The 18,273-nt window shown below is 53.6% G+C and overlaps 1 protein-coding gene and 1 long non-coding RNA gene across 2 annotated transcripts in view; one reads left to right on the top strand and one right to left on the bottom strand.

The window, feature by feature from the left end:
* Window positions 1-1,143, bottom strand: part of PHACTR3 (phosphatase and actin regulator 3) — a 237,736-nt gene extending 236,593 nt beyond the window's left edge. The window contains exon 1 of the mRNA XM_086702610.1: window positions 1,060-1,143. The gene's annotated coding sequence lies outside the window, so the exon portion shown is untranslated. The remainder of the gene's footprint in view (window positions 1-1,059) is intronic.
* Window positions 666-7,923, top strand: LOC147582853 (uncharacterized). The gene is made up of 2 exons (XR_015249576.1): window positions 666-812; window positions 7,064-7,923. It is a non-coding gene; the product is annotated as an uncharacterized LOC147582853 (long non-coding RNA).
* Window positions 7,924-18,273: the final 10,350 nt, after the last annotated feature.

Here is an 18,273-nt window from a genome sequence, read left to right as displayed (position 1 = left end):
CAGGGCACCAAGAGGGCTTGGCGAAGCAGGCTGTCATGGGACACCTGCTGGTCCCAAATCCCTGTTGTTCCCTCCTAGACCCCCTGACTCTGTGTATCTCAGTTCCCAGCCTCTGCCCTACTAACACTGTGTACTACATCATTCTTTTTTCTCTTTTGTGGGGTCCTGGGCATCATAGGACATTTAGCAGGGTCCCGGGCTCCTCCCCACTAGATGCTAGTAGTAATTAGGGGAGAGTTGCAACAACGAAAAATGCGGGGGGGGGGGGGGGAGGGGGCAGAGAGCCCCCAATAAGTGTTTCCAGTTTCTCACCAAGCAGCCAGTCTGGAAACAGTGGCCTGAGTCTCCTCTGCCCCAACAGCGTTCAGCCTTCTGATCACCAAATGGATCAACGGCCACTGCGGTCGGGCCACACTCTCTGGCCTCCTCACCTGGACAGCTGAGCCCCAGCCCAGTCCCAGAGCCTCTTCCCGGCCAGGTGGTGCCCTCACCATTTTCCAGCTTCCTCAGCCCCTCTCCGGAGATCCTGTCCCTTTAACTTCAGCTGAACCCGCTCCAGGACCAGGTGTCTGCCTGCAGGGGCCCTGGCCTCTCCTGCCGGACACAGGTGGTGCCCCCCCCCCCGCCCCCCGCTGTCCTCCTTGGGGAGCGGGAGGGGAGCAATGGAACACGTGTGGAACTCTTACTGGGTGGGGGGCGCTGCTCACGTGATCCCAACTACTGCCCCAAGACTCAAGCATTGGCTCGCCCCCATTCTACAGATGCGGCCACGGAGGCGAATGCCACGCGCGCAGGACACGCGGCCAGCCATGGTGGGTTCCAAACCCCGACGGCGGACCCCAAGACCCCAAGGCCAGCGTCGGACCACTGCGCCCACAGCCCTTGTTTGGGGACGGGGTCGCCCGCCTCGGCTGCAGGGACAGCCCGAGCCAGGAGGCGCCCACCTCTGGGCCGGGGGGCGCGGCGGGCATCCTGGCCGCCCCGCAGCGGCGGAGGGCAGGGCGCGGGCTCCCGGCGCGGCCCCCGGTTCCGCGCCCCCTCCCCGCGGCGCGCGCTTACCTTGCGCGGGGCCTCGGGCGGCGGCGGCGGCGGCGGCGGCGTCCCGGGCCCCGAAGGCGCGCAGCAGCGAGCGCACGGGCGCCGGCCAGCGGGCGCGCCCCCCGCCCCGGCCGCGCATCCCGCCGGAGGGCCGCTCCGGGCCGCGTCCGCGGGGACCGCCGAGCGCCGCGCAGAGCCCTGGGGTGCGGGAGACTGGGCGGGGGTGCGCGCGGGGGCGGGGCTGCGGGGGCTGGGCGCGGGCGGGGCACCGCGCGGGCACGCCCCTCCGCCGGGCGGGGGGCGCCTGGGGGCGCGGCCTTGACCTTGATCTCCCGGGACCCGCCCGGCGCCACAGCCCGGGGCGGGGGCGGGGGAGGGGGTGCCCCTCAGGGCCGGGGGCGCCCTGGAAGCGTTAAAGGGACTGCGGGCAGGAGGCGGAGCCGCCAGTTAATCACCGTGCGAGGAGGCTGCTGACTTATAGCCGCCGTGGGACCCTCTGAGCGCCGGCGTGGTGCGGCGTGAAATGGACCCGACCCCAGGGGAAATGAGAGGACGGCGAGCGTAGACCTGTGCCAGCGCCCCTCTCCCCAGGGCGGGAGACGCCGTGGCCGCCTTCCGTGCACCTGCTAATGATGCAGAAGTCATTGCTGCCCTCACACACCGTGGTACGTATGGTCTACCTTCGTGAAAAATAAGAAACGTGACTGTTTAGTTTAACGCATACTGGATGTGGGACACCCTTGAGGCCACCAGCTAGCTCAAGAACTAGAAGTGCCCCCCTGAGAGCCCCCGCCGGTCACAACCCCCCCCCCCCCCCCCCCCCGGTCTTCAAAGGGCTCCCGCAGTCGCTGCTTTTGCCTTTGAAGCCACAGAGTCTCTGGTCTGTGATTGGCTCAGGACCCTCCTCAGCACCAGAGTCATCTGGAGAAGTCCTTGCAACCATCGGACCCCCCCGGCCCAGTGGAACAGGCAGAGCTCCTCAGAGCCGCAATGGGACAACATCCCTCCAGCCCCACCACCCAGTGTTTTCCCCTGAGCAGCTCCCCCAGGGCCGTCCCGGTCAAACCCTAGCAACTCCATGAGCAGGTGCAGTCATGCCCATTTCACACATGCAGAGGTGTGGGCGGCAGAGAGGGAGGAACTGACCCGGGCCACGTGGCTGGCCTTGGGTGCTGTGGGCCATCCCACCCACCTTCTTCCTCCTCGGGGTACATGGCTGCCTGCTTCTGGCATCTCCTGTCCTGACGTCTCCTCATCTTCAGAACTTTGTAACAATAGCAACAACAATTAGCAGCTGATGCCAGTGTCAGTGTAAGCACATATTCCTACCACCGTTAGGACAACTGCTCCAGGAGGCGGCAGTTACCATCTTCACCGTACAGATGAGAACTTCGTCCCCGGCTTCCTCCCATGTCCTTCTCCATCAGCTCCCGCAAGGAGCCCCTATGATCACCCCCCTTTTTAGAGGAAAGAACTGAGACTCAGAGAGACGAAGTAACTTGTCCTAAGATGTTAGGATGGGAAGGAGCCTGGATTCAAACCCCCAGCTGCTGTGTCAGTGCCTTTGTTCTCTGCCCAGTCCACTGGGCATGGCCTGGTGAACTCCTACGCATCCTTCAAGACCCAGCTTAGGTATTGCCTCTTCTCTGAAGCCTCCCTTGCTTCTCCTCCCCATGCATTTGGTTCCTGCTTGTGCACCCTTCCACTCCCACGCACTGTGTGCCCCTTCTGCTGGGCGTGCACCCCATCACGGTGCCATCATGTACCCACACACCTGCCTGCATGCCCGCCCCCCCCCAACCCCCCGCCCCGGGCTAGGGTTTTAGAGGACAGGTGTTGGCCCTGGTCACTGCCTTCCCAGGCCCACTTACAAGCATGAACATCTGTCTTGCAGCCTCTGTCCCCCTCTGCTGGTAACAGAAGTTCTAATTTCCTCAGAGCAGCTACCCTCCTCAACACCGGTGGAGCCAAGAACCCTCCCTGATGCCAGGAGCGGGCGCATGACCCAGTCTGACGGGTCAACATAGTCCATTCAGCTGGCCTCGGTGGTTGGTTCAGGAAAGTTGGTCCAGGGAGGCACCACACTTGGGACTTTGACTGGACTAGGAGAGACAAGCCCTTTTAATCCACTGGCCTTGACAAGGATGGGCTGGGATTCTGGAAGTCATCACACACTTCAGAGTTCAAGCAACATGGAAGAGAAAGGGTCCCAGAGACGAAGGTATATTGGGACTGCTGGCATTGTCTGAGCACCTAGTTCCAGCTGTGCCTGAAGGCAGCCATATGGAGGGTTGGAATTTTCTTTTTTTTTTTTTTTAATGTTTATTTATTTATTTTGAGAGTGAGAGAGAGTGCAACAGGGGAAGGACAGAGAGAGGGGAAGAGAGAGAATCCCAAGCAGGCTCTGAGCTCTCAGTGCAGAGCCTGACTCAGGGCTTGAAATCACACACAGTGCGATCATGACCTGAGCCAAGATCTAGATAGAGTCTGACGCTTAACAGACTAAGCCATCCAAGTGCCCGAGGATTGGAATTTTCAATCCCACCCTTCCTGCCACTTCCTTTCCCTTGAGCCCCAGTGGGAAAAAGAGAGTAAGAGGCAGACAAATTAGCATAATCACAAAGGTGTTTGATGGGCAACCCACAGAAGTGGAGAAAATATTTGCAACTCGTATATCTGATAGGAGATTCGTATCCAGAATATTTAAAGAACTCCTAAAACTCAATGGTAGAAAAACAAACAACCTGGTTCAAACATGGGTAAGGGACTTGAACGGACATTTCTCAGAAGAATCCATGCATGATGTCACTCATCAGTAGGGAAAGCCAAGCCAAAACAGGATACAACCTCGCACCCACTGCATTTTGAAAATACAAACAAAAACAAAAACCAGAAAATAAGTGCTGGCAGGGATGTGGAGAAATTGGAACCCTCGTGCACTGTCGGGGCGAACATAAAGTGTACAATGCAACCTGTAAGTCTACTGTATAAAGCGTAAATTGTCACACTCGTGGGAAACAGTATGCGGGTTCCTCAAACAACTTAAAAATACAATTACCCTTTGAGCCAGCATTTGTACTTCTGGATATATATCGAGAGAGAAAAGACTTGAAGGCGGGGGGCTCAAAGATACCTGCACACCCACGTCCGTTGCAGCATTAGTCACAACAGCTAAAACGCAGAAGCAGCCCAGGCTTCCGTCAACAGACAAGAAGATCAGAAAAACGTGGTTTAGCCAAACAGCGGGAAATTTCCCACCTTAAAAAGGAAGGACATTTTGAACTTTCCAGAACAAGGAGGAACCTTGAGGACGTGATATGAGATAAGCAACAAGAACACAACAGAGGTAAAAACAGAAGCCTCGCAAACGCTGTCTGAGTCCGGCTTCGGTGAGGTCCCCCGAAGGGTCAGACTCATAGGACAACAATGGAAGCGTGGATGCCAGGGGCTGGGGGGAGGGGGAAGAGGGAGTTACTGTTTCACGGGGACAGTTTCCATTTGGGAGGATGAGACAGTTCTGGAGATGGAGGGCGGAGTTGACAGCAGGAGGTTATGAGTGTATGTAATTTGCCGAACTGCACGTTTAAAGATGGTTAATTCTGTTTGCGACTTTGCTGACTTAGTTGGTTCGACCTCGCAAGTTTGGGTGGCCTCCTTAGGATTTTCTACCTATAAAACCATGTCCCTTGCAAACAGAGATAATCTTATTTCTTCCTTTCCAATGCTGGTGCTTTTATATTTTTTCTTGCTTGATTGCTCTGATGAGGAGTTGCAGGACCATGTCGAATAGGGGCAGTGAGGCTGGATTGGATGCCTTGTCTGGTTCCCAGTCTCAGAGGAGGGCTTTCAGCCTCCAGCACCGAGTGGATGAGAACCACCACATGATCTAGCACGTATCCGAATATATATGCAGCGTGTATCTGAAGGAAAAGAAATCACAATGTCAAGGAGGTATCTGCATCCCCCCCACGTTCATAGCAGCCTTATCCACAATAGCCAAACCATGGAAGCAAACTAAACGTCCACCGACGGGTGAGTGGATACAGGACGTGTGGTGGGTATACAGTCGAATACTCTTCGGCCACGGAAAAGAAGGAAATCCTGTCATCTGTGACAACACGGACGGACCTTGAGGGCATCATGCTGAGTGAAATGCGTCAGGCTGAGAAAGATAAATACCGTGTGATCTCACTTATGTGTGGATCTAAGACAAAAAGCCAGACTCATGAAACAGGGATCAAATGTGTGGTTACCAGAGGCGGGGGGTGGGGGGTGGGGAGATTGGAGGAAGGTGGTCGAAGGTGGGAGCACCCAGCCTGAAGATAAGTAAGTCCTGGGCGTGTGATACGCAACGTGAGGACCAGGCTGATGCAGCTGTACGACGTATTTGAAGGTTCGCTAAGAGAGTAGATCCTAAAAGTTCTTGTCACAGGGAAAAAACATTTTCTCTCTCTTCTCCGTATCTCTGTGAAACAATGGATGCTAAACTTACTCCGGTGATCATTTCACAATATATATGTAGGTCAAGTCACTATGCTGTGTGCTTTAAAGTTATTTAGGGCTGTAGGTCAATTGTAGCTCAATACAACTGAAAGAAAACAGAAAATACAAAGGAGTTTTGGTGACAGTTGTTCTTTTAAGCTGAACACTGAGTAAAGAATGTTCTAAAAATAGGGGCGCCTGCGTGGCTCAGTCAGTTAAGGCTCCGACTTGGGCTCAGGTCATGATCTCACGGTTCACAGGTTCAAGCCCCACGTCGGGCTCTGTGCCGACAGCTCGGAGCCTGGAGCCTGCTTCGGATTCTGCGTCTTCCTCTCCCTCTGCCCTTCCCCTGCTCGTGCTCTGTCTCTCTCTCTCTCAAAAATAAATAAACATTAAAATTTTAAAAAATTAAACAATCGAATGTTCTAAAAGTAGAAGTAAGCAAAATGATGACTTTTATATTACATGGATTTTACTTGGTAAATTTTTAAGAGCGAAGTAGCAGCCCTTAAAAAGAGTCACCGCGTGGGGCTTGGCTGACAGAGACGATGCAATCTGAAGCAGATGCACTGAGCAATTGTGTGCGTGTGTGTTTGTCTCCTGGCCCCTGAGAATCTGCCTTCCCTCCCGAAAGCTGACGACAGACATTCTCAACCTCCAAAGCCAAGTCAGAAGAAAATCAGTTAGTACTCTGCAGGGGTCTAGGACTGAAATGATCAAATTCCAGGAAGTCTTTTATCGTCAAAATCCGTGAGACTTTCACAGTCTCTCCACACGCGTAAAATCTCCCTCCAAAGGGCCCAGTGGAACCGACTCCTGGGGGGCAGGCACTCAGCCCTGTGGGTGGTCCCGGAGGGAAGTGCATCCGGGAGGCCAGGAGCCCAGCGCTGTGACCAAACCGGAGACGACTTCTCCGAGAACAATCCCGGGCCCCATTTCATGCCCTGCTTCTCAGCACCTTCTAGAGGTGGATGGACACATACGCTCAAGGTCATCGGCGCGGCCACAGACAGGTTTCAAGGCCAGGCTGCTCTGGGGCGAGCTTTGCCTCCAGCTGTTAGATTCTCACCCGCCCTCTGGTTTGTCCACGTGCTAATTGAGGTTAAGAGTCTGAGGCTGTCACTGTCCCCCTGGGGAGCTTTGGGGTGAGCACTAGAGATCAGCTCTGCTGGCGACATTGGAAAGAGAGGAACTCAGAAACCAAGCGCGTCCAGGAAGGTGCGTCTCGGAGAATGGCGGGCGCGCCCTCTAGTGGCCACTAGGATGCGTACAGCAGAGCTTGTCCAAGGTTCCCCAAGCCGGGGGTTGGGGGGTAAGGCCGGGCGGGGGAGGTGGTGTGGCGGTGGGGGGAATGAAGGTGCCTGACTTGGATGGAGTATCTGATGTCTGGGAGGGTGGGGGTTGGAAGAGCCCACAGGGCAGCATGCAGGCAGCTGATCCCTTTGCTAAAACCCACTCCATTTGCCATTCTCGCCAACGTGTCCATATTTCTTTCCATATATAACCAACATTTCCTTCCTTCTTCCATTTTCTGCTGTTTTAGGTATGAGGGTAAGCTTCCTCAAGACCTTTGCAGAGCATCGCAGGGATATCAATAAATAGTAAAAAACAAATCCTCATAATGCAAAATGGTGCAGCCACCTTGGAAAACGGTCTAGCAATTCCTCAAAAAGCCCACAGCTGGGCTCATACCCAAGGGAAGTGGAAACGCGTCTCACCAAAAAACTTGCCATGGCTTTTCACGGCAGCGTCACCACCACAACGGTCAAAAAGTGGGAACCACCCAAATATCCACGGACCGATGAATGGACAAATAAAATGTAACGCATCCGTATAATGGACTCTGAGTTGACGGTAAAGGGGAAGGACATACTTATGCTCGAGAACACTGCAGAGTCAAAGAAGCCAGACCCAAAGTGCCACTGCCTGTGTGGTTCCATTCACAAACAAATGAGCGGAGGGGCTCAGTCGGCTAAGCGTCTGACTTGGGCTCCGGTCATGATCTTACATTTTGTGGGACTGAGCCCTGAGTAGGGGTCTGCCCCGACAGCTTGGAGCCCGCTTGGGATTCTCTCTCCCCTCCCCTCTGTCTGTCCCTCCACGTGTGTGTGGGTCTCTCTCTCTCAAAATAAGTAAGCACTAAATAACAAAGAAAGAAAGAAATGAACAGAAGAGAGACAGGAGGCAGCCGGCATAGGGACTGCCAGGGCCTGGGGAGCGGGGAACAGGGGGGTGGCCACTAATGGGTACGAGGTTTCTTTGGTGATAAAAAAATGTTCTGGAACTGGATAGTGGTAATGGCTGCACAACCTTGCGAGGATACTAAAAACTACTGAGCTGTGCACTTCCACATGGTGAATTTAGGATACGTAAACCACATCTCAATTAAAAATACAGTTTTCCGGGGTGCCTGGGTGGCGCAGTCGGTTAAGCGTCCGACTTCAGCCAGGTCACGATCTCGCGGTCCGTGAGTTCGAGCCCCGCGTCCGGCTCTGGGCTGATGGCTCAGAGCCTGGAGCCTGCTTCCGATTCTGTGTCTCCCTCTCTCTCTCTGCCCTTCCCCCGTTCATGCTCTGTCTCTCTCTGTCCCAAAAATAAATAAACGTTGAAAAAAAATAAAATAAAGCTAACGCTTTAAAAAAATAAATAAATAAATAAAAATAAAAAAAATAAAAATACAGTTTTCCAGGCACCCACCTGACTGAGGGCCTACGACGCAGCCAATGTTCAGAGGCATTCAGATAATCTCCCCTCCACTCCACACCCCCGGCAGGTGGAGAAACGAACCTCTTTTACGGCAAGAACAGTGAGTCAAGAAAGGCACGGCGTTGGGATTGTGGGACCAGGCTCCAGGTCTACCATTGGTGCGGGGTGGGGGGGGGGGGTTCCCTCGGAAGCAGACTTTGTGAACAGTCAGGCCCCTGGAGCTGCTACAGCGAGAAAGGCACTCATTGGAATTCATCCAACCACTCCAGCACCCATCTGCCCGCCCATCTGCCCGCCCACCCACCCTTCCATACCTTTGTTCCTCTTTCCTAGTCTGTCTCTCTCCCTTTCCCTTTGCTGCTACCTCTGGGTCTCCTTCAGCTTTGGTCTCTCGGATTCTCTCCTCTTGCCTCTCTGTCTCTCCCCGTCTCTGGTCCAGCCTTCCCCTCCCCCACCCCGGACCCCTCTCTCCAGTCTGCCTCTCTCTTGCCTGCCGCTCATGTGGTCTGGGAGCTCCTTCCCACGTCCCTCCACCCGGCCCTTTCCTCCCCTCTGATTGCTCCTACTTTACCCCCGACAGCAAGATACCCCGGGCTGAGATTTAGGGGGGAACTGGAAACTGGGGGGGCACCCCTCCCAGGCTTCTCCCCAAACTTGGAATTTGGCAATTTCCACCCCAGGCCGCTTGACACGCGTCTGGAGCGCCCCCAGTGCTTCCTAGAACCCGTTTCTCCTTATCCCCCCAGTACCCCTTTCTTCGAAAGCCCTCCAGCCCTTGCGCATTTCTGTCCCTCTGCTGCGCATGCGTGTCCTCAGGGCTTTGCGCCTGCTGGGTCTGCGCCCCGCTGGACCCTGGCCTCCCCTTCCTAACATCTGGAAGGCTCCTGCCTCCTCCCCCTCCCAAGCTGAGAGGGAGGGGGCTGGTCCCTCTGCGGGCAGGGGAAGGAAAGGATCTGCCACCGCCGCCTGTGTCCCCAGCTTAAAGATTTGCTCCCTTGGACGCCCTGCATCTGGGCTCAGAGCCGGGCCCCACAGCAATTGTCAGTGTCTGCAGGGAGGCCCCTCCAGCTGCGGGGGCTCGGAGACACGCAGCAGGGACAGGTGCGCTCCAGGCTGGATCTCTGCGGCACAGGGAGGAGAGGGCGCCCCAGAGCCCAGCCCTTCACGGCCAGAAACACGCGCAGTTTAGGGAGCATGTTCTGCGTCCCCTCTGACCGGGCCTTCAGGCCTCTGCGATTGGGCCCCTCGCTGAACCCGCCTGTCATAAGAGACCACCTGGTGGCAGATGGTTCCCCCTCCCAGGCCCGATGGTGGCAAAGATGCCTTCAGGCTCACTCTTGATGCTGAAGGCACTAGTCTTGGGAACCTTCGTCCTTCTCAACAGCCAGTTGCCTCTTGGTGGAGTCTGGGGGTCAGGGCACTGAGGTGTCCCTCTAGTGGCGGCAGGAAGGTGGGAGCAGAGTCCCAACATTTCTGGCAGAGACCCTCAACTCAGGAAGGAGAGGGAGGGGGAAGGGTCTGCAGCTGGAGCAACAGAGAGCAAGGACCCAGCGTCTGAAATGTCTTCTTTCTGCTTGTAAAAGCACCTGAGTTTTGCACTCTGCCCTCTTTGGGTTAATGTAAAACCACCAGGTATGCCTGGGGCTCTCCCTTGCTGAACACCTGTCCGCTGGAGGGGGGAGGGTCATGCGCGGCCAGTGTGACCGACTGGGGCCCCCAGCCTCCCCTCTCTCCTCTGCCGCTGGATTTGCCAGAGGTCTGCACCTCCGCCTTTGGACCAGGGACGGTTGTCGGCTCTGTGACCACGCGCCCCAGTTGACATGGGACTTACCTTCCTGTGTTTGTTGTCCTGGAAGAATTATCAACAGCGCTCCCTTTCCCTCTTGAAGTATCCCCGTTTGGGTGATAAAGTCTCCCTGGTGTGACCCGCCTGGGCTGGGTCATGGGCTGCCCAGATGCCTGGTAGAACACGATTTCCAGGTGTGTCTGCGAGGGTGTCTCGGGGACAGATGAGGGTTTGACTCAGAGGACTCAGTAAAGATCACCAGTGTGGGTGGGCATCGGACCGTCTGCTGACGTCCTGGAAAAAACAAGAAGGTGGAGGGAGATGAGTTCGTTCTCCGTGCTTGAGCTGAGACGTCCATCCTGTCCTGTCCTTGGACATCGGCGTCCTTGGCTCTTGGGGTTTGGGACTCAAACTGGGATTCTACCATCGTTCCCCCCTCCCCGTCATCAGGCCTTTGGACCGAATTACATCACCGGCCTTCCTGGGTCTCCAGTAGCAGATCATACGACTTCTTGGTCTCCGCAATTATGTGGCTCCAATTTCTGTAATAAATCTCCCCACACACACACACACACACACACACACCTCTCGGTTCTGTTTTTCTGGGGAGCCTTGACTCATACAGACTTGGGCACTGGCAATTGTTCTAAAGCAACAGAATATTAAGGATGAGCTTTCTGAATTGGCTCTGGGTTTCTGGAACTGGCTCTCTGGTCTGATTCCATCTAAAGACGCCAAGGGCTGTTTTCCCTGCAGTAAAGAGCACTGATGGTCACGACCTGAGGTGTTTACAGAGATGCACAAAATACCTGCGTTGGATACCAATGCACCTCTCGACCCCTCTAAGGTCCCACCAACCCCTCTAAGAAGCAGGGAGGCTCAGTGACTCTGTGTGTGGTTCTTTTGAGCATTTGGGGCAAAGCAGAGGGAATAGAGCGAGGTTCTTTGGTCGCTGTTAATGTCACGGGGCAAAGTGGCGGGAGAGACAGGTGAGGCCCTGGCTGGGGGCACCGATTCTGTGACCAGCAGCTTCCGGGTCTGCCCCGAAGGAGAACCTCACTTCCTGCAGCCTCAGGGCTGAAACTACTGAAACCAAATGCAAAGATTCATCCAGCCTCGAGGGGTGCGTACCAGTGGGGGGTGGGGGTTACGGGAGGAGGCGTGCATGTCGTGCATATCGGTATGGGGAAGGCATCCATTGCCGAGAGCGGGGAAGGCATCCATTGCCGAGAGCGGGATCCGGTGAAGAAGCAGGGAGGCCGGCCCACGGCCTAGGTGTGGGTGTGGGGCAGGCATGTGCTGGGCTGTGGGACCAGCCCACCTTGTGTGAGAGACTCTCTGTCTCTCCGTGTCTCTGTGTCTCTGGATTTTGATCTATGTCCCTCTCTGTCTCTGTCTCTCCCTGCACGTCTGATTTTGCTCTATAATCCTCCGGGTCTGGCTGCCTCTCCCTCCCTTCACGCCCTCTTTCTCTCTGCTGATGTGATGATATGAAAGCCCTGTTCTCACGCAACCCCCTCCGCCCTGTCACGGCCCCAAGTCAGGGCCCGGCAGGTGAGGCCTTGTTCTCCGTCTCCGCCTGGGGTGTTTGGACGTCAGATGCATCTGCGTGGGGGTGTGGAGGGTCAGAGCCTGGGGACTCAGCAGGGGAGGGAAGAGGGTCTCTTGTCACCTGGTGGAACCAAGGCCCCAGCCCCTGGCAGTCTTGCCAGGGCCCAGCCCGGGCCTGCAGCCTCCAGAAGGGAGGGCAAAATGCTCGTAGGAACGCAAGCCTGTCTCGACTCTGGACATTTCACGACACCCACATCTAATTCCTTCCAGGGGCCGTAGACAACTCGTACCGTTGAGACTGCAATGTTTCATCGATCATTTTTAAAGAAGGAGGCTGAGAGACCCCCATCCCCTGGGCAGCCCCCCACCCCCCCAGGGACGTTGCTGGCCAGTTTCTAAAGGCTCCCGTAAATCTTCCAGTCGACGCCACACTCGAGCATTATTGATTTGGCTAAAGGATAATTTTTTCGTATGCAAATAGAAATGAACAGGTGGATGTAACTGTAGTGGGTCAAGCCCTGTGGGTAAAACTCCGTGCTGCCCTGCGGTCCCTAAAGGTCCCTTTGGGCGTGTGCTCTTCTGTGTGACCAGGAGGCTCTCAGAGCTCAAGTCCTGGCCTTTCAGGAAACAGAGAGGAAGGACCTCAGCATGGAGGGGTGGTAGACGAAACACAGCCGTCAGTCAAATTTGAGCTGCAGATAAACACGCAATAATTTTTCAGCCTATGTCCCAGATCTCACATGGGATGAACACAGAGACAAAGCATACCAAATTCTGCAGAACCATCGTCCGACCCCAGCTTGGTGGGGAGGCTGCTCCAGTGGGCGCTGAGCCCCCCGGATGCCGTTTTCTTATAGATCCTGTCAGTTTTATTTTTATTTTATTTTATTTTATTATTTTAATTTTACTTTTCTTTATTTTGAGAGAGTGAGAGCACATGCAGAGGAGGGGCAGAGAGAGAGGAGGAGAGAGAAGCCCAAGCAGGCTCTGCACTGACAGATGCGGGGCTCGATCCCCCATGAACCATGGGATCAGGACCTGAGCTGAGATGAAGAGTCAGACACTTATTCTCTCTGTCTCTCTCTCAAAAATAAAGAAAGAAACATTAATTAAAAAAAATAATAATAAAAGGGAGCACCTGGGTGGCTCAGTTGACTTCGGCTCAGGTCATGATCTCGCAGTTTGTGGGTTCAAGCCCCGCATCGGGCTCTGTGCTGACGGCTGGGAGCCTGGAGCCTGCTTTGAATTCTCTCTCCCTCTCTCTCTGCCTCTCCTCTGCTCATGCGCTCTCTCTCTCTCTGTGTCAAAAATAAATAAACATTACAAAAATAATAATAAAAAAAGAAAGGGTCAGACACTTAACTGACTGAGCCCCCAGGCGCCCCAGATCCGGTCAGTTTTAGAGGTGCTTTCCCAGGCTCATCGGGAGCAGTGGGCTCAGGAGGACGACCAGCCTCTCTGGAGGATCCCCAAGCACCCAAGCTCAGCCAGATGAGAATAAAAGCGGGTCTGGAGGGGCTGCAGGGGTGCGGCTGACAGCCTCCACCCGAGCCGGCCCATCTCCCGGCAGTTTCCAGCTTCCCTGACAGCGGGAGGTGCCGGCAGTGACGCTAAGGCCGCTGGTTCTCCCGCGGATAATCGAGGGCTGGCGAGGGGTCCGTCACCACCTGGCTGGCACGTTCAGCTAGTCGTTGTGTGTGGCCGGCTGTTGCAACGGGACCGGGGACGTCTCTCATGAGGCGCCTGAGTCCCCGCGGGCACCGCCCGGGACCCCCGGGATGCCGCGGCAGAACCCCCGGGGCCAGGGAGCACCTTGTCAGCCATCACCCCTGGGAGCCGGCACCGCCCCGGGGCAGCGGGGCCGAGGAGCCCGTGTGCTCCCACCCGCCTCGGTGCGCAGCACCGGTGACGTCACTCACCGCACCAAGGTGCCAGCACGTGGCATCCGTTCTGTCACCTAAACCCTTCTGCCTGCTCTGCCGCATCTCGGTAGCAAAGTGGCCAAGGCAGACGTGGCACCGTGAGGTGCTGGACAGAACGGCTTTCCTCGCGGGAGAAGAGGCAGAGGGATCGGCTTCCGCAGTGGGCATCACGCCCCCGGGGCCCCGAGTCCCTCCCAGGAGCAGATACAGGGCCATCGGCCTGCACGCACCCCTCTCGCGCTGCACCAGAAGGACCCCGTGCCCTCCCCATGGGGGACAGACGGAGCAGCGCTGGGCCAGGCGCCACGGGACGCACACGCGTCAGCAGAACAGAGGAGCACTTGTGGAGCGTGACGGGGGACAGATGCTCTGCACCAGGGGACATGAGGACTCTGCCTCCCGGCGAGGAGGAGCTCCAGGCCCCTGTCCCCATCCCCACGTAGCCGCGCGGGGGTCTAAAGTCAGCACGCCAGACGGCCTCTCCCAATAATCACCACGATCCGGCAACCCCACTTCCGAGAACAAACCCAAGAGAAGTGAGAACAGGGTCTCGGAGAGATACTCGCACACCCGCGTTCACAACAGCGTTACTCACAACAGACAAAAGTTGGAAGCCGCCCAGACATCCATCGACGGGTGGCCGCGCAGGCAAATGTGTAGACGTGCCGTGGGAGGTTATTCAGCCTAAGAAGGAAGGAAACCGCTATGCTTCGTGGCTGAACCGCGAGGGCGTTAGGCTAACAGGGCGCCTCCCCCCACCCGCCGCATGTCGAGAACATTCCCACTCCGAAAGCACAGCAGGGCCGCGAGGGGCTGGGGTGCAGCTGTTCAGTGGGGACAGACTTCCAGTTTCTCGGGTCTGCTACACAAGGTGCACAGAGTTAACACTGCCAAGCCACACGCTGGAAAATGGTAAGGGTGGTAAGTTTGATGTGTTTTTGTGACCATCAATAAAGAGCATCTGTTTATTGTCCTAAAACTGCTGTGTGCAGACCTCAGGGTGGGTCTCGTGACTTGTGTACTGAGTCCCAGGACGCTGGCCTCCCAAAGAGGACCTCGTCCTCCAAACTGGTGAGGACGGTAGGTTACACGGCCAAGGGGAATGAAGGCTGCAGAATTAAGGTGGCCCATCAGCCTAGCTTTGAATGGGGGGATCGTCCCGGATTACCGGGGTGAGCCTGACGTAATCACAAAGATCCTTAAAAGAGGAATGAGGAGGCCAAGGAGGTCAGAGGGCTGTGACACGAGGGGGTGTCATCCTGTGCTGTGGATGGAATCGTGTGTCCCCAAAATGCATAAGCTGAAGCCCTAGGTCCTGGTGTGACCGGAACTGGATCTAGGGGCTTCAGGGGGCGATTAAGGTCAGACTCGGCCATCGGGTGGGGTGCCCCGATCCCATAGGACTGTGGCTCCCACGCTCTCCACCACGTGGGGACAAGAGGAGAGCCACTGTCTCCAGCCAGGGTGTGAGAACATACCAGAAACCACTAGAAACCAACCGGACCATATCTACATCTGGGACTTCTCACATCCAGAGCTGTGAGGCAGTACGTGTCTGTGGTCAAAGCCCTCCATTCTGCAGAGGCTGAGCTGGCGGGCGCTGGCTTTGAAGACAGAAGAAGCAGGGGGAGGGGGTGCAGCTAGCAACGGGAGAGAGCGAGGAGATCACTTCTCCCCTAGAGTCTCCGGAAGGAACACAGCCCTGCCGACACCCGTGTCAGACCCCCCTACCACAGAACCGTGAGGTAATAGATTTGTGTTGTTTTAAACCACTAATTTTGTGTTAATTTGTTGTGGCAGCAATAAAAAAACTAACACCTATACCAAGCTTGAATGAAAAAATGTTAGGCTTTCCCTCAGCCTAACATCTGTGGTTTTAGATTCTGGCATATTCTCTTAACCTCTTTAGAATTTGCAGTACAAGTCCAGTTGTTTTCAAAGTCTTTCATAATAGCCTCCAATTGTTATACATCTCTTTTCCTCGGTCTTCCTTCTCTTCCTTGCCCATGGACACAGTGAGGGAAACTACCCACAGAATTCAGGATTCGGTTGTACAATGGCTTTGCGTGAGGTCATAATGATTTTTGCTTTGTTTCCAAAATTGACTCCATTATGGTGCTTACCCAGATGCTGTGAGCTGTGTTAGTTTAGGAGCAGTGATAAAGCCAACGTCTGTGGGAATGACATACAATGGCTCTTTATTGCCTTTGTAACTGATTCCTCATAGTTATTGTGAATGCAGAGTTTGGGTCCCTAAATGTAAATATGTAACTGAGGCTCATCTGCCATATTTTAATTGGTTTACAGTGCATGGAGGAATTTGCATGCATTCTGCCACCTGGAAGAACTTTACATCATCTGTGAAGTTGGATATTTACCAACACTCTCTATGTAGCCACAGTGTAATATGATTTTAAATAGACCCCAGCCCTTCCCAACACTCCACATTGGTAGTTTGAGAATAATCTCCCTGTGGAAACTGGAAGGAGCTTTTTGTTTTATGCATTTTTCACCTAGGTTATTAGGTGCATATGCGTTTATGTTGTTCTATAACTTCCTGGTGGGTTAACCCATTCATCATAGTGAAATGACTCTCTTTATCTCCAGTAATGTGTCTTAACTTAAAGTCTACTTCATCTGGAGCTTAGTGTCAGTATAGATAAGCCAACTTGCTTCTGGTTAGTTCTTCCATTTATCGTTTCCAACAGTCCACTTCACATTTTCTCTGCCCTAGGTTAGGTAGTATACCTTGAAAACAGCAACAAGTATGTGTGGTTTCTTTTTATCCAGTCTGGAAATCTTCGTCTTTTAATTGGATTATTTAATCCATTTATATTACATAAAGTTCACAATTCTTTGGATTTATTTCTTATCCTCTTACTATTGGTTTTGCTTTTGCCCTACATTTATTATCTCCATTTATTCTCTTCATTCTTGCCTTTAAAAAATTAATCAAGTATGTTATATATTCCATTTTGCCCCTCTAATAGTGTGGTGGCTATAAATGTTTTTACTATACTTGAAGCCAAGATAAACAACCCCTGTAGAACAAATTATAAACCCATTCTGGAGTCCAGAAGGCAGTCAGCCTAGAAGATATCAATCTCGAAGCATCTTTTGATGGCAGAGAGAGGATAAATGGCAGTGGCAATTTTGATAAATTTTCTGGTCTGTAGTTTGAATGATTCTTGTGACAGCAGTTGATATTCTTGTAACGGAACCCAAGGCTATCTGCCTGATGCACAGAAAAGCCAATCACTGGGACATCAGGTACACAGCAAGGAAAGAGTTTATTCGAGAGGCAGCCAAATGAGGAGATGGGAGGGCAAGCCTCAAATCCACCTCCCAACAGGTGGAAAGAACAAGTTTTTTTTATAATCATAAGAGTTGAGATTACATATTGGTGTAAAGGGTGAGGAGACATGACTATCGATGAGGAATGGTGGACCCTGAGCATTGTGCAAATACCTATGTAAGATACATCCCATGTTCATTTTGGGGTGGAGACTTAACATCAGGACGAGGCAAAATTCAGCCCTAATGCCAGGAGGTGACCTTAGGACAAGGAGAAGGGGCCATGGGCATATGCTCCAAGAGGTGGTATAAACTGGATGGGGTCTTGGGCTCGTCATCTTGGGTAAGGAATGCACGGCCTTGCTTGTTCAAAGGCTAAGACTATATCAGGTGACCTTGAGTCTAGCTTCTGCAGAGACAGCCTGTGGGTTCGTTAGTGGGGTCTGAAAAGACACAGTAGCCGCTTCGGGGGAAACAATTCTCCGAAAAACAAGTTTCAACCCCACACTGCCGTAGGTGTGAAAGTTGTCCAAACATGATCCGTTGTGGTGATTTCTCTAAAGTTTATATGAAGTCATTCAGCTTTAGCTTGTAGGGCTTTGGGGAAAAAGGCAACTTTATTTAAGATTGAATTCAAAATTTGTTAAAAACAGATACAAATAAAAAGGCAATTTTAGATGTTAATAATATATCAGAAGCATGGGAGAAAAATTGAAAATGTTAATTATTGGGGCACCTGGTGGCTCAGTAGGCTAAGCTTAAGACTTCGGCTTAGGTCATGATCTCACGGTTCATGAATTTGAGGGCCACGTTGGGCTCTGTGCTGACAGCACAGTTTATTTACTCACTCGGCTACTAAGAGACATCTTCGTTGCTTCCGAGTTTTGGCAATTATGAATAAAGCCACCATAAAATATGTGTGTGCAGGTTTTTGTGTGGCCATTCTCAGAGGTGTGTAGTGGCATCTCGTTGTTGTTTCAATTCCCATTTCCCCGATGAATAGGACGTGAAGCATCTTTTCATATGACTATTTGCATCTCTATATCTTCTTTGGGGAGGTTGGGATGCTTGGCCCATTCTTCAACCAGGTTGTGTGTTTTCTTATGGTTGAGTTTTAAGAGTTCTCTGCATGGTTTGGTGGTAGCTTATGGTTGAGTTTTAAGAGTTCTCTGCATGGTTTGGTGGTAGCTTATGGTTGAATTTTAAGAGTTCTCTGTATGGCTTGGTGGTAGTCCTTCATCAGATGTGTCTTTTGAGAAAATTTTTCCCACAGTCTGTGGCTCTTCTCATTCTTTGACTCCCATTCATGAAGACTGACCAGGCGACAGCCACTGCTGAGTCCCGATCTGCCCACAGCAGAGACCAACACTGAATCCCCGATATGGCGCCATTCCCTGGGCACTTGGGGCTCCCCGTGCCTCTGAATCAACAGGCAAAGAAGGGAGTTACAGTGTTGGCCACAGTGATTGATCCTGACTACCGAGGGGAATTTGG

This window comes from Puma concolor, chromosome A3 (genome assembly GCF_028749965.1).
Source record: "Puma concolor isolate L17-30 chromosome A3, mPumCon1.1.hap2, whole genome shotgun sequence".
Classification (NCBI taxonomy): Eukaryota; Metazoa; Chordata; class Mammalia; order Carnivora; family Felidae; genus Puma; species Puma concolor.
The sequence above is the reverse complement of the archived record's forward strand: the minus strand, read 5'-3'. Positions and strand labels throughout refer to the sequence as shown.